The 16469-nt window shown below is 33.2% G+C and overlaps 1 pseudogene; it reads right to left on the minus strand.

Moving 5' to 3' along the window:
• Positions 1 to 5249: 5249 nt before the first annotated feature.
• LOC106795296 (UDP-glycosyltransferase 89B2-like) lies at positions 5250 to 6805 on the minus strand (annotated as a pseudogene).
• Between the last annotated feature and the right edge of the window lie 9664 nt (positions 6806 to 16469).

The following is a 16469-nucleotide window of genomic DNA, read 5'->3' on the forward strand; positions in this document are numbered from 1 at the left end:
CGAATTGAAAGTGATTGATTTACCCTTCGTGTGAGAATTTGAGTCATCATAATCTATTTTATTCGGTGTGTTTTCCCCACTGATTGCTTGCACAATAGCCTTGGCTTGACTCTTGTTGATACTTCATGCTTCACATGCATGTTGGGAGATGATTTAGGCATTTTGTTTTTATAAGCCTCTAGCCAAATGAGCCTACCTTGAATTAATTCCTTTGATAGCCCCTTTGATCCTATGTTTCCCTTTCTTTGTTTTGAAGCTCATTACAAGTCTTAAGTGAAAAACCATGATCTCACCCTACCCTTAAGGAATTTTGGAGCTTTGGAATTGTTTTGGGAATAAGTGTGGGGGGGGGGGGGGGGTATGTTTCATTGGATGATATGTTTTTTTTTGCCATGCTTGATGTATATACATATATTTCCTAATTGTTGTTTTATTTTTCAAATGCTACTATTCACGTTTCAAAAAAAAAGAATGAAGTTGAATACATGAGGTCTTGGTTCGAAGACTTGGATTGGTTTGAGGACTTGGTTGATTTTGTTTTGGGTTTACTTTTTAAGCTTAATTTTTAATTTTGGTTTTGGGGTTTACTACTTTTTCTTAGTTCCCACTTATTCCTCATTGCTCCTTTATTCCTTTGGGTTTTAGCTACTTATCCCATACTTTCCTCTACCTTGTCTTTGGTCCCATTACAACCTTAAAAGACCTTTTGATCCTCATGTGTATGTGTTCATCGAGTTGGTTGTCAATTTTTTAGTTTTGCAAAGTCTGTGTGGTGTTTGTTTTCATGGGTCCTCTGAGAGTAAATAGTAGCCTAGACACTTGAGAGATAGAGTGCATATCTTGTGAGGCTTTATCACTTTTCATTCAATTCTTGAGCTGATTGACTATCTTGCCATGTTTGAGATGCTTGGATGATCTTCATGACTGTCTTGATTCTTTAACTCTTTACGTGTTGGATGTTGCCTATTCCTTGACATTCATTGAGAAATATGTAATTGTTTTTGTGTTTGTTTGTTTCTCTTTAATGTCTCTGGAGTGCAAAAGGCTAAGTATGGGGGGATTTGATGTGTCATTATTTTCTCTTATTTCTTAACCCTTTTTGTCACCATTTTAATTATTGATTAGCCTTAATTGTCAAATTAATTATGCAATTTTATCATTTGGGCCTACTTGACTAATTTTGTGTTTTTAATTTAATTTCAGGAGAATTATAAGCAATTGGGCTTGAATCCGGAATTGGGCTTGGACTTGAAGAAAGCAGACAATTTTATTTTATCAAATCTTATCTTATCCAAATTTTATTTCATCTAGATTTTATTTTGTCCAGATTTTATTTCATCCAATCTTATCTTATCTTGTCCAGATTTTATTTTATTTCATTTATGGGCTTGGACTTAAAACAGATTTGTAAGCTTTGGGGCTGAGGACCTATATAATAGAGCCAGGGTTTTAGTTTGGAGAGTTTTGAGAGGAGAATAATTTAAGGGTTTTGCAATTCCAGTTTTTACTGTTCATGCGCATTGTTCACGTAGCAATAAAATTTGTTTTCTGTAATTTCATTTTCTGCTTCCAATTGAAATTTCATTTTCTACTGACTAATGGAAGGCTAAGTCTCCAGCGTTGTTTTCTCTTGAGGATCAAGCATAGCTCTCTTTGAGGTTTTGTTATTACTATTGAATTTTGATCAGTTTTTTCTCTTCACCAATTGCTTTGTATTTGTTGTTATTAATCCATGCATGCTTAGTGCTTGATTAATTGTCTCTGCGCTTAATTTATGTTCATGCTTAATGATCAGTTTTGTTCATGATTAATTGGTGTGTGTGTTGCTTAATCTCATAATGACAACCTAATGTTAATTTTCGCTTAGTAATTTAATTTAGGGTTGGATTAAGTGGTTGAACTAGTTAAGGATAAATCCTTGTAACCTAGGATAAGAGACTTGCTTGTGAATCAAGGGGAAACAACATGTTTTAATTCTGTTATTTTCTAATTAAAATTTGCTTGTTGTTTAAATTACTAAAAAACAAACAACCCCCCCCCCCCAATTCGTTACTGTTTTATCACTATCTATTATGAACGTTGGTTGATCATTGCTCATTGGGAAACGACCTAGGATCACTTGCTAGATACTGCATTTTTAATGTTTATTTGATTCGGGTACGACCTCGATCATTTTCCCTTAATACAATCCACACAAATATTTAGATCCATAAAATCTAGATAAGGAAGAATTTCATTCTTTATTAATCTTTCCATTCTTTCTCTAGAAATGTGACCTAAACATTTATGCCACAAGAAAGCAAATCATTGATTCACTAAACTACGTTTAGTGCAAACATTATGATGTAGAGTTAAAACAGTTTCAGCATACAAACTGTCTAATTTCAATTTATATAAACCATCACAAGGAATGCTAGTACCAATGAGATGATTATGCTTAAATAAATTGAAACATCCATTACCAAAATTAAAGGAGTATCTAGTAACATCAAGTTTAGATAGTGAAACTAAATTCTTAGATAAAATAGGTACATAAAGAGTTTCCAATAAATCTAAACGATGTCCAATGTCGAGTTTTAAACAATAAGTCTCAACTGCTTCCACTATGAGCCATACATCCAGAATTAATCCACCATGTATTATGGGGAACTTCAATTAAGTTTGATTCAAAACATACATTTAGGCAATCCTTCTGGAAATGTCCTGATTTCCTACAAAATTGACAATTATTTCCCTTTGATACCTTCCTCTAGATTTGCAAAGAGTATTGATCTTTAATTACCCTTTGCCTTTATCATTCTTCTTCATAAATTTCTTTCCAGCTCCTTGATTCCCTTAGTGGCTTACATAATGGACTGAGTGACTTCCTTTATTTTTAAGCCTCATTTCTTCCTGAACTAACATACTGTGCAATTCATGCACATTCCATTTATCTTTCATGGTATTATAACTCATTTGGAACGGGCCATACTCAGACGGTAATGAGTTTAGAATAATCTGAACAAGAAAGTTCTCATTCACAACCATTCCCATGGTCTTAAGTCTTGCTGCATTGTTTGTCATCTCAATGACATGTTTCATGCATAGTACGTGAACCATCAAACTTCATAGTGGTCAGTGTACTCATTAATGTCCCAGCAAGAGACTTATCAGCTATTTGAGAGCGTTCTCCCACTAACCCCATAAACTCTTTAGCATTATTAGTCTTAGGGAGACCTATCTTAATACTGTCTGCAATAGTCATTCTCATGAACATTAGGCTAAGTCTCTTATATCTTTCCCAAGCTTTATAATGGGCTTTCTCTTCATTTCTACTAGCATCAATAATAGTAACAAACTTCTCTTCCAACATAACAAGATCATGATCCAAAACACCGAGGTAAAATTGGACTTGCTCATTTTAGTAAGAGAAGTTAAGCCCATTAAAATTGGCACAGATGATACATAAGAATTCAATGAATTGAGAACATGTATTACATAATAAAATTCACATAAGTTTTTTGAGATATAAAATACATGTCATACATATGATTCATTCATATAATGGTCAATGTATATTGATGTTCTCCTTTGGGTGATACACCAACACACAACATACAAACATTATGATGCTAAGAAAAATTCTTAACATTATTTGGCAATTAAATATGCACCAATTAGAAGTATCTATTTCCTTTGGGTATATAAATAAAACTAATGATACACACAAATCGCCTACAATTATATTCATTAATTATAAGAACAACTAATCAACCTTTGGGCGATCCATAAATGCCTTATAACAATGAATTTCAATTACCCATAAACCAATAATCATATAATTTAGCATCCATTATTCTGAGTAATTGAAATAATCATTGATTTGGAATTAAATAACCTTACAAATTTGGCCACTTTGGTGACTAACAAATTCAACATACATTTAATTCCAACCAAATATATATGGCCTGCACATACTTATTGCTATTAACAATTCATAGTCATTTTATCAATTTCATTGCAGGCCGTAAAATAATATTCACATTTATTTGTGTTTTGCATTCAAACACGTTCAAAGAAATATGTAGCATATATATATATACTGCTACCAATAATTTCAAAGCATTCATGTTAATTTAATTGCAAGGTATAAACTTTCAATCCTTTAATCACATTTAATAATAATTTTGGGAAAAAAATTGAGCAAGTGGGATTGAAACTAGCAAAAAGTGGGTGCAAATAGTAATTCCAAAGAATTCTTAATCCCTACATCTAAAGAGAAACGTACATGCCATAGATGAAACTAAACTTACATGACGCGTACGCTTTCTCCATGAATATATACAACAATGCTAATGGAAGTAAAACCGGGAAATTACGTTAATGGTTTTTTCCATATTCATGAATACATGTTAAAGGAAAAACCAATTATCATCAAATCAAATTAGATAGCACAAAATGATAAATTTGAAATTTTTCTCCAAATTTAATATATACAATTCAAAATTTCCATTATGTACAAACATCACAAGTTTTTGTTCATTGAACACAATCAAAATAATATAATTTTACACATTCATACTTCTGATTTGAAAGCCAACTTAATTGACACCCTTTTCAATATAAGATTTCATACTTGCAGCAAAAAAAAAATCCCTAAATTTCATAATTAGGGTTCATGCATAATTGGGAGAAATTAAATCATTCTTGAAGAATCATAAATTTCATAACACACGCTCTGATACCACATGCAAAACTTTAAGGGATTTCCTAGATTATCAATTATAGGAAACCAACAGGATCTTGAAACCTATGATTCTCACAAACAACAAATAAAAATAGATAATGCGTACCTTTCTCCATAGGAAGACTTCTCTCCGGTGTGCTTTGATTTCCTTGGAAGAGGAGAGAAATAAGATTTCACTTTCTTAGACCTTTCTTTTTGCCCTCTCTCTACGTTCGTGATGACTATAGGTGAGAGAAAACACTTTTCTATCAGGAAAGGGACCTTATTTCACGTTAATGGGTATTAACCCCCTTTTATAACCACTACTCCCATCAAGTAACATTTAAATCTATAAACTTCTCCTATTAAGGCCAATTACAATTTATTCCTTAATTATTAATTATTTATTTATTAGTCCTTCCATAAGTCGCATGCCTCTCACATGAGACATTAATTCTAACAGTTCACATTTGGGATCCATTTGCTTTCGGATCTTACTCTACTAAGTGTGCCTGTGCATGGCTCACTCGACTTGATGGCCCTTTCAGTTTGAATCTGGCTAATGATAACTCTGATAACTGGTCTTGGATTTGGAAGTTAAGGGTACTCGAGAATCTTAAACACTTTGTGTGGCTTATCATGCATAATAGCCTCCCTACCAATTGTTTCAGATTTCATAGGCATATCACTCAAGATGTATCTTGTCATTTATGTGATGTTACTAAATAGACTATTTTTCATGTTCTTCGTGATTGTTCTTGGACTCGCAGTATATGGGTACTTATGAAGTTTAACTTTGGTTCAGCCTTTGCAAGTAATGATCCCTTACTTTGGTTTAAAGATCATGTGCTTAGTGATCATGGTACTCTCTTTATTTGTTGTTGTTTGTTCCTTTGGAAGGCTAGGAATGATGAGGTTTTTAATGACACATAATGGGAAACTAGTTGAATAATGTCAAAAGGCTTACCATTGATTCTCCTATGTTATTGGGTGCGACTTCTTCTAGTCATGATCCAAGATCGGTTAGTTGGTCTCCTCCTCTTGATAATTTTTTCAAGATCAATGTGGATGGAAGCTCTTTTGGTAATCTTGGGCGCAATGGTTATAGTGGTCTGATCTGAAGTCATGAAGGTGCTTGGCTTATTGGATTTTCTGGTAGTTGTGGCACTACTACTAATTTGAATCTTGAGCTACAAGCTATTGCTAAGGGCTTACAATTAGCTTGAAATAAAGGGTATAGGGCGGTTGTATGTGAATCTGATTCTAAGATTGTGATTATGTTCACCCCACTTAACTCCAACGCACGTGCCAACACCTCTATTTGTGAACTCGTGAGAAACGTACAGCTCCCAAAACACACGTAAACAACTGAACCTTTATCATGTGCTTCGACCCATTCCATGATGTCGCGTAGTGAAATAGTGCTGCCCCTGCCTCATTTTTCCGGTTTTGTTGAAATTGAACCTTTTTGAATCGGCAGAACCGGGCCCACCGCCCAGACTCTTTCATGCCCCAATTCTATCTTAATGTGGTTTAGGTAAACTCGTTCCAACTCGATGAATGTGTTGAAAACGAAGCCCCAAGAGTCGATGTTGAAAAGCATGTTCTCTCTGTCAAACTCCCATTCGGAACCTCCTCTCTCAGTGTCACGAAATAGGTGCGTAATCTGCCACCAGGGGTAGATTGGGGAGTTCGGGAGGTTTTGAAAAAAAACGACGGACTTTGGGTCTTTTGGGTTGTTGTTTTTGGGGAGGTCCCGCCAGAGGGAATAGGAGACAGAGAGGGCAAAGGTGCCGAAGGGGGAGAAGACGAAGCGCGACACGTGGAGGTCACGTGCGAGGAGGTGGGTCCAACCAAGGAAGAAGTCATATATGATGGTTGAAGAAGGAGTGGGCTGGGCTTGGACCTGGGCCTAGTCCATAATGATTGGGTAGTGGTGGTGCCACATGAAGGCTACGAGCCTGTTCTGCTTCGGGTTTGGGAATTGAGGTTCGGGGAGGAGAATGGTTTGGAGTGGGGAATAGTTTTTTGGGAGAAAAGGATCACGTGACCGGAGGAAGGGAATGGATAAGCGAGCACGTGAGTTATTGCCATGGACATGTTTGGACTTTGGGTCTCAGGGTCTGTGATGATGCTTCATTGAGTGAAATTGGAGGAATGCATATGGTGCTTAAGAAGGTAAATTCGAAAATGAAGAAAGTATCCGGAAGCGCTGCACAAACGTGTTTTTTTTTCTTTTATCTCTATCTAGGTTTTTGACTTTTGCGTCACTACTGACAACTTCACATAGGGATTGGACTACGACATTTGTCTAGTTTCTATTGTTAGTACTACTTAGTTAGCCTTCAATTTCATAATAAGTTCCATTATTTTAAAGAATAAATAAGAGTTGATAAGAATGAGCATAATTCCATTTGAAATTTATGAATTGGAGGTATTTTTGAATTAATTTTCAAATAAAGATAAGTCGTATGAAATTTTACTACATTTGGATAAGAAATTGTAAAAAAAGTTTACATTTTGACTTTTCTTTTAATAATGAAGTAATAAAAAATACAATAACTTTAGTTTTTTTAATTATTTACCTAGAGTGGTAAATTTTGTAGGACTTCAAACTTGTGATAAAAAAATTTTTAAAATTAATGTTGAACTACTTTAAATCGTTATAATTTCTAAGACTTCTTTATTTTTTAATAGTTTTTTTCAATATTTTTTACTCATATTAACTTAGTATTAGCGACATTTATCAAATAATATTAATGTATTTTTTAATATTTTTAATTATTTTTTATATTTACCATTAATTAAACTAATAATTTCATACAATATTATTAATTAATTTTATTTAATAAAATTATTTTAATATTAACAATAGAAAATAATTTAGTAATAAAAGTAATTGTTAAAGTGAAAACACACAATATATTATAATAAAATAAAACAATACAAATTAAACAGAAAGATAAAATTGAAAAGTAGAACCAATATATTAACTTGCTTGTATGGACAATTACTATAATTATGTCTTTCAGTTCCACATAATGAACATTTCTTAGAATTGAAAAGTAGAAATAATATTATGCCTATTTGAAATTGATTCGTCAATCTCATTAAGTATATGATGTTGATGTTGGACAAGTGGCCTCAGATATCTTAAGAAGGGGGGTTGAATTAAGATACCACAAACTATTTCCCCAATTAAAAATTTTACTCTTCTTTAATGAAAATTTCAATGCACTCTTATTATGAATTACTGTAAGATAATTCAAACTAAACTTCCTTAACGCCAAAGATAAATAACAATAAATAAAGAAGTTTAAGAGAAGAGAAAGGGCAAACTCAGTTTTTATACTGGTTCGGCCATGCCCTGTGCCTACGTCCAGTCTCCAAGCAACCCGCTTGAGATTTGCACCATCTTATAAAATCCTTTTACAATCTCTGAACCACACAAGGACAACCTTTCCTTTGTGTTCAAATATCTTTACAACAAGAGACCCTCGGTCCCTTAATCACTTTTCTTGAGTAAGAAGAAAGAGAAGAAGAAATCTCTCTTGTAAGAGACAGATTGTACAATGAAGCACTCAAATAATTCCTTATTGAATTACAAGTGTTTTGGCCAAGGAATTTTTAGAAGATAAGACAATTTGTTCTTTTGAGAGCATAAGACTTTTTGGTCAGTAAAAACTCTGAGGAAATTTGTGTCTCAAGTCACCTATTTATATGCCTTTGATGGCCACTCAAAAATTAAATGAAAAGATGTGACTGCTAGGAATTATTTTCGAAAATCCTCACTGTTAATCGATTACCATAATGGTGTAATCGATTACACAGTTACTTCTGAAGAGTTATGACTCTTCTCATTTGAAATTTGAATATTTAAACACTTGTAATCGATTACCAACTTATTGTAATCAATTACACAACTTGAAATTTAAATTCAAATTTCTTATGGCTGTTTTAAAATGTTCAAAACCTGTAGTAATCAATTACAAGCCTTGTGTAATCGATTATATGCTTTCGAAAATATTGAAAACCTTTTTCAGAAAGCATATTGGCCACTGGTAATCGATTACATCCTCTACTAATCGATTACCAGAGAGTAAATCTCAATTTAAAATGATTTAGATAAAATTATTTGGCCAAACCTTTTGCTTTTTCAATTTGGAAACTTCTTCCTAAGATTCTACAGATCAACTTGATCATTTATCTTGAATCTCTTGAAGTCTTGTCATGAATTAAACTTGAGAAGCACCTTTCTTTGGCATCATTAAAACATCATGATATCTTTGCTTCTACAATCTCCCTTTTTTTATGATGACAATATCCTGAAATCAAGATAAACTATATACAAGTTGATAGCACATTCACACAACCCTTACTCCCCCTATCTTTTGGAATTTATGCCTAAATTAATGATTTCTAACCCATATTCTCTCCCCCTTTGGCAACATCAAAAAGCCAACAACGTATAAGGAAAATAATCAATAGTAAAAAAAGTTAGCAAACCACACAAAGTCTTAAACAATCAACTCAAAGTCTAGAAATAGTAATAAAAGTGCAAGATAACCATAACTAAAACAATAAAAGCCAAATACACAGTTGAAATGAAGAACTACTTAGAAAGAACTATGGGGCAGCCGGTGGATCGAAGCAATGGAGGATGAAACCCATGTCGTCTTCAAGCTGAGTAATCCGTGTAGCCATGCCTTCAAAACAAGCATGCATGGCATCCAGGCGACTATCCATGGCATCAAAACAGTCAGCGACGAATGCTCGAAGGCCACGTAGCTCATAAAGGACTTCATGCATAAGAGTAGAGGAAGCATCTCTCTATGGCAGAGGAGACGGAGTATGCTCGTCAGGAATCAGTGGTGGTAAATATTGTTTCCTAATCCACTGTCCATCAATATCCTTACAGTACCCAAAAGAAGTTACCGCTCCAACACCAATGGCAAAAGATCTCTTGACTTGAACAAAAGGTTCATCATCTAGAGGAATTTGAAAGTGACGAAGAAAAAGAGTGACTAATTGAGGATACGGAAGTGGTGCATTGGTCCATAATGCCTTATGCATATGGTACCTAACCAAGTGGGCCCACTCGATCTGACGATCGGTAAGAAAAGCCCACATGAGAATCAAGTCCTCCTTAGAGGCTTGAGCAAGATTAGACGAACAGGGTAATAAAATGCAAACAATGATGTAGTGCATGATGCGACAGTCAAAGGCTAATGACCAAGCAAGCAATCTGCCAGTCATATCAGCCTGGTCATTACAAACAATACGATGAGCATCATGATTCGAGTAATCGAACTTCCAGTCATCAACAATAGTGCCCTCAAAAGGAACACCTTGACTGGGTAGTTGATGTGCCATTATTTTCTCCTATTTCTTAACCCTTTTTGCACCATTTTAAATATTTGTTAGTCTTTATTGTCAAATTTATTAGGTAGTTTTATTATTTGGGCCCATTCAGCTAATTTGATGTTTTTAATCTAATTTCAGGAATTAAGGAAGCATTAGGCTAGAATCCAGAATTGGGCTTGGACTTGAAGAGGGCAGACTAATTTATTCTACAAAATTAGATCTTATCTTATCTTATCTAGATATTATTTAGATTTGATCTCATCTAGATATTATTTAATCTAGATCTTATCTTATCTTATCTAGATTTGATTTGATTTTACTTATGGGCTTGGATTTAAAACAGATTTGTAAGCTTTGGGGCTGAAAAACTATATAACAACACCAAGGTTCTATTTTGGCTCTCTCCTCTCTCTCTCCCCTCTCTTTCTTCTATTTTTCGTTTTTAGTTTTAGTCTCTCTTCTCTTTCTCTTTTATTTTCGTTTTTTACAATTCCAGTTCAGGCTTTTAGTTTTATCAATAAAATTTCGTTCTCTATTTGATTAATGGAAGGCTAAGTCCGCAACATTGTTTTCTCTTGAGGATCAAGCATAGTTCTCTTTGAGGTTCTATTATTACTGTTAAATTCTGTTCAGTTTTTCCTTTTCACTAATTACTCTGAATTTGTTGCTATTAATTCATGCATGCTTAGTGCTTGATTAATTGTCTCTGCGCTAAATTTACGTTCATGCTTAATGATTGTTTATGAGTAATTGGTGTGTGTGATGCTTAATCACATAATGAATGCTTTATGTTAAATTTCGCCTAGTAATTTAATTTAGGGTTGGGTTAAGTGGTTGAACTGATAAAGGATAAATTCTCGCAACCTAGGATAAGAGACTTGCTTGTGAATCAAGGGGAAGCAACGCATTTTAATTCTGATAATTTCTAATTCAATTTTACTCATTGTTTAATTTACAAAAGCAAACACCCCCCCCCCCCAATTTGTTGCCATTTCCTACTATCTGTTATGAACATTTGGTGTATCATTGCTCGTTGGGAAACGATCTAGGATCACTTCCTAGTTACTACATTTTAATATTTATTTAATTCAGTACGGCCTCAATCAATAATTTAGTCAATGAGAAAAACAGAGATTGATTAATGATAATAGGAATACCATGCACCTCAGAGTAAAGTGTACTATCATGAATTCTTAAGTTATTGTAAAAGACTCTAACTAGTTCAGGATAATAAGGAAACTTTAAAGACATAAAATTAACTAAGCCGGAGTTTTGAAACACTTTATGGCAGTCAAATATCTCACCATTAAAGAAATTTATGTCTAGGTACTTAGGGTCTAAGATGATTCTAGTAGAAAATTGAGAAGAGTACCATAGACATTGATCATCTGAAGAAAATAGAGTAGATGATCATGGAGATCACAAGGATGGAGGATTTGGTGTTGGGGGTGCTCCAGATGTTCCGTGGCGTCGATGGCTGATAGCAGCGCTGGTAGAGGAGGAACCCTTTCTCTTTTTTGTCGATTCATCTGTTTGATGAAGTTTTTGAAGATTTCAGTTGGTGGAATCGAAAGAGGATTGAAAATGATGAAGTTTGGGCTTTGTGGGATGTGATTTGGTTAAGAAACGATGAAGACATGAGGATTTGAAGTTTGGTTGAAAGGGGGCGTGACAATCATGAGTGTCATGGCTGCAACGTCTGAAGCACGCCTTATTTATAGTGAAGGATGAATGGTAATCGATTACAGGGCTTTGTAATTGATTACATGACCATACTGCCTACTGGTAATCGATTACAGGCTACTTGTTCTTGTGTAATTGATTACACATAATGGTAATCGATTACCAGAACACCAAACAAGGCTTTTCTCCAAAAATTACTTATTTTTATTATCTAAAAACATCATCTAACTCTATCAATCAATTATACTAACAAGCATACAATATTAATCAAGCAAAATCAAAACACAATAACACATCAATCAAAAACACAATCAAATACTTACAATCAATCATCAAACACTTCAAATTAAATTAACAAGTAACTATTAGAGTTACCTACTATCTAGATCATTGACATCTAAGGGACCTAATTCTCTCCTAATAGCAAAGAATGTTTCCTTAGGGAGAGGTTTTGTAAAGATATCAGCAAGCTAATTCTTTGTATCAACAAACTCTAGAACACAATCTCCCTTTTGAACATGGTCTCTTAAGAAGTGATGTCTAATTTCTTTATGTTTAGTTCTTGAGTGCTGAACTGGATTCTTGGATAGATTTATAGCACTCGTATTATCACATCTTATAGGAATATGGTCAAGTAATATTCCATAGTCATAAAGTTGTAGCTTCATCCAAAGAATTTGAGCATAGCAACTGCCAACAAAAATATACTCCACTTCTGCAATAGATAAAGCAACATTATTTTGTTTCTTACTATGCCAAGATACTAGAGTAGAACCAATGAAATGACAAGTTCCACTGGTGCTCTTCTTATCCGTTTTAGAACCAGCAAAGTCTGAATCAGAATATCCTATTAAGTTGCATGTGGAATTCCTATGATATCATAAACCTATATTTATAGTGCCTAAAAAATATCTTATGATTCTTTTAACGACACTAAGATGTGATTGTTTGGGATTTGATTGAAATTTAGCACACATACATACACAACATTATATCAGGTCTGCTAGCAGATAAATAAAGAAGTGATCTGATCATACCTCAATATTGCTTAATGTCTATTGAGTGACCGATTTCATCTTTATCTAAATAGCAAGCAGTACTCATTGGTGTAGCCATGTGCTTAGCATTTTCCATCCCGAATCTGTGAATTAATTCTTTGTAGTACTTGGATTGATTGACAAAAATTCCAATCTTGGTTTGTTTGATTTCTAATCCAAGAAAGAAATTAAGATCTCCCATCATTGACATTTCAAACTCACTTTGCAAGTCATGAGAGAATTCCTTGCACAATAATTCATTAGTGGATCCAAAAATAATGCCATCAACATAAATTTGAACCAATAAAATATCATTTAATTTTCTCTTAATGAAAAAAGTTGTATCCACTTTACCTCTAGAGAAATCCTTCTCTAAGGGGAACTTACTCAAACGCTCATACCAAACCCTTGGGGCTTTTTTTAAACCATATAAAGCCTTTTTCAATTTAAAAGCATAGTTAGGCTTGTCTGAGTTTTCAAATCCAGGGGGTTGATCTACATATACTTCCTCTTGAATAAAGCCATTTAAGAATGCACTCTTTACATCCATTTGATAAAAACTTAAAATCCATTATGGATGCATAGGCTAATAACATTCTAATGGCCTCTAATCTAGCAACTGAAGCATATGTTTCCTCATAGTCTATCCCCTCTTCCTGATTATATCCTTTGGCTACTAGTCTAGCCTTATTTCTAATAACTATGCCATTTTTATCTAACTTATTTCTAAACACCCATTTTGTTCCAATGATTGGGTAGTTTTAAGGTTTCTCAACTAACTCCTAAACATTATTTCTTTCAAATTGGTTTAGTTCTTCCTGCATAGCTTTTATCCAATTTTCATCAATTATGGCTTCTTTCAGATTTTTAGGTTCAATCATAGAAACAAAAGTCATACTATTGCATATATCTTTAAGAGAATGTCTAGTGGTTACCCCTTTTGATATATCACCAATGATGTTGTCAAGAGGATGATATCTAGAAGTTCTCCATTCTCTTGGAAGATCATCATTTGTTTTGCTTCATCAACTTGAGAGTCGTCATTGTTTCTTTCTCTTTTTCCTTTATGATTTTTTCCATGAATATGCATTTCTTCTAATGATTCTGAAATGTCACCTAGTATATCTTTTCTTGGCAAAATAGCATTAGATTCATCAAAAGAAACATGAATGGACTCTTCAATAATAATAGTTCTTTTGTTATATATTCTATATGCTTTACTTTGCAATGAATATTCAAGAAAGATACCTTTATCAGACTTAGCATCAAATTTTCCTAAATTATCTTTACCATTATTTAGCACAAAACATTTGCAACCAAATACATGAAGGTGTGAGATGTTAGTTTTTCTACCTTTATATAACTCATATGGAGTTTTGTTTAAAATGGGTCTTATTAGAGCCCTATTCATGATGTAACATGCAGTATTAACGACTTCAGCCCAAAAATATTTTGGAAGAAGAATATCATTTAGTAAAGTTCTAGCAATATCTTCCAATGACCTATTTTTCCTTTCAACAAATCCATTTTGTTGAGGGGTTCTAGGTGCAAAAAAGTTATGCTCAATGCCATGTTCATCACAAAATAATTTGAAATTTTTTTTTTCAAATTCACCCCCATGATCACTCCTAATAGATGCAATTTTAAGATTTTTCTTGTTTTGTATAATTTTGGCAAGTTTCTTAAATGCTTGAAATGCATCACTTTTATGAGTAATGAATAGTGACCAAGTATACCTAGAGTAATCATCAACTATAACAAGAGCATAGTAATTCCCTCCAAAACTCATAGTTCTAGAAGGGGCAAATAAATTCATATGCAATAATTATAAGTGTTGAGTTGTTGAAACAATATTCTTAGATTTAAATGAAACCCTTACTTGTTTTCCTTTTTGACATGCATCACATAATCTATCTTTTTCAAATTTAAGTTTTGGCAAGCCAATAACTAAATCTTTTGAAATTAATTTATTTAAATGTTCCATGTTTATATGAACAATCCTTCTATGCCATAACCATGGATCATCACCCTTACTAAGAAAACATTGATTATGATTTAGTTTTTGATTCAAATCTATCATGTAAACATTATTGGTTCTATAACCTATATGCTTTATATTCCTATCATGTTCATTTTCAATGACACATTTATGAGAACCGAATGACACTAGATAGCCTTTGTCACATAATTGACTAACACTTAGCCAATTATGCTTAACACCTTCAACGAGTAGAACATTCTCAATGGAGGAAGATGAATTTGTACCTATTTTTCCAACTCCAAGAATTTTACCTTTATTCTTGTCGCCATAAGTCACATGTCCGTTTTTGTTGGGAGAGATATGACTGAATTTTGATGCATCTCCCGTCATATGTTTTGAGCATCCACTATCTATGTACCATCTCTTCTTCAAAGGTTCCTACATGATCAAATTTGTGACTTAGGTACCCAAACTTTATTGGGTCCTTGTGTGTTAGTGTTAACTAAATATCCTTTTGGGAACCATATCATTTTAATATTGTTGCAATTTTTTCTAAAATAACATGTAGATGTGCCATGCCCTTTTCTTCCACAATAAAAACAAGTGATGAAAGGAGAATTATATTTTTGTGTGGAAGCAAAGAAACTTTTATAAAAATTTTGTTGTTTTTTAGGTTTATATCCTATTCTTGCCTTATCAAAGACACATCTTTGTTTTCCTAATATGAAATCTAGGTTATTTTTGCCAATAGAAAATATAGCAAGTGAGTTTTTCAAATCTTTAATTTCTTCTACATACTTGCTACAACATTTACATGAATTAGATATTACTTTTTCATCAGGAATAGTAGAAATATAAACTTTATCATTTGATTTAGAAATTGAAACTTCAGTTTTAAGATGATCTAATTCTTTATTTAATTTTGAAATTTCTTTTTCTAAATCTGAAATTGTTTTCTTAGATGATGAAACTAATTTTGCAAGTTTGGTTGATTCTCTATGCAAATCAGCAAATGCATCTTGTAATTCATCAAAAGAAATAAATTTATTTGAATATGTTACCTCTTCATCGCTTTCATATCTCTTGGCCATTAGACTCAGATTTATTACTTCATTTTCTGAACCTTCAGATGATTCCAAATCATTGTCATCCCATGTGATGTAGGCCCTCTTTGCCTTCTTTTCACTAATATTTTTCTTTTCAAACTTCTCCATTCTTTTCTTGAAGATTGGACAATCAACCCTTAGATGTCCAGGTTGATTGCATTCATAGCATTTTGGAGTAGAGGATGAATCTTCTATCCTTCTTTTAGGTTTAAAATTTTGTCTCCTTTGATTTCCTCTGATTCTGAGGAACTTGTTGAACCTTTTTACAAAAAGACTAAGATCATCATCTTCATCTAATTCAATTAAGTCTTCCTTATCACTTTCTTCTTGGATTGAAGATGAAGCTTTAAGAGAAATTCCCTTCTTCTTCTTATCATTTTCTTCGTGTTGATTTAATCTCAACAGTTCCATTTCGTGCTCCTGTAACTTTCCAAATAATGTAGCAAGAGACATGTTAGTTAAATCTCGTGACTCAGTAATGGCTGTTACCTTAGGTTGTCATTCCCTACTTAAACATCTCAATACTTTATTTATGAGATCTTCATTTGGAAAAAAAATTCCTAAAGATGCAAGATGATTTATTATATGTGTAA

Source organism: Glycine max, chromosome 12 (genome assembly GCF_000004515.6).
Source record: "Glycine max cultivar Williams 82 chromosome 12, Glycine_max_v4.0, whole genome shotgun sequence".
Lineage (NCBI taxonomy): Eukaryota > Viridiplantae > Streptophyta > Magnoliopsida > Fabales > Fabaceae > Glycine > Glycine max.